Source organism: Myotis davidii, unplaced genomic scaffold (genome assembly GCF_000327345.1).
Source record: "Myotis davidii unplaced genomic scaffold, ASM32734v1 scaffold837, whole genome shotgun sequence".
In the NCBI taxonomy this organism is placed as follows: Eukaryota; Metazoa; Chordata; class Mammalia; order Chiroptera; family Vespertilionidae; genus Myotis; species Myotis davidii.
This window is the reverse complement of record NW_006291728.1, coordinates 573,111-573,555: the sequence shown is the minus strand read 5'-3', so window position 1 is coordinate 573,555 and position 445 is coordinate 573,111.

The window sequence follows — 445 nt, the reverse complement described above, 5'->3', positions numbered from 1 at the left end:
TTCATAAGTTATATAAATGTCCAATCACTATGTTGTATACCTGAAACTAACATAACATTGTACATTAACTATAATTGCAAATTTAAAAATTATGAAAAATACTAGGCGCCCAGTGCATGAATTCATGCACCTTGAAAGGAACTGTGGGCCACCAGGCTGTGGTGGGCAAAGGGGCAGGTCTTAGCCCGTCCTCTGCACCCCTGCCCGGCCCCTTCCGTCATGGCCCCCAGTCCCCTGTCTGCTGGCAGCCCTACTCCTGCTGCCCCCGCTCCCATGAGCTGACAGTGCTGGCCCTGCTCACACCCGCTGATGGCATGGAGTGATTGGGGCCGGCACCAGCAGCAGGTGCAAGCGTGGGTGGGACCATGGTGCATGGGAGCAAAGAATTTTTAGTAACTACCAGGGGCTCGCCCCAATGACAGCAACCAGTGCCCAACCTTAGACT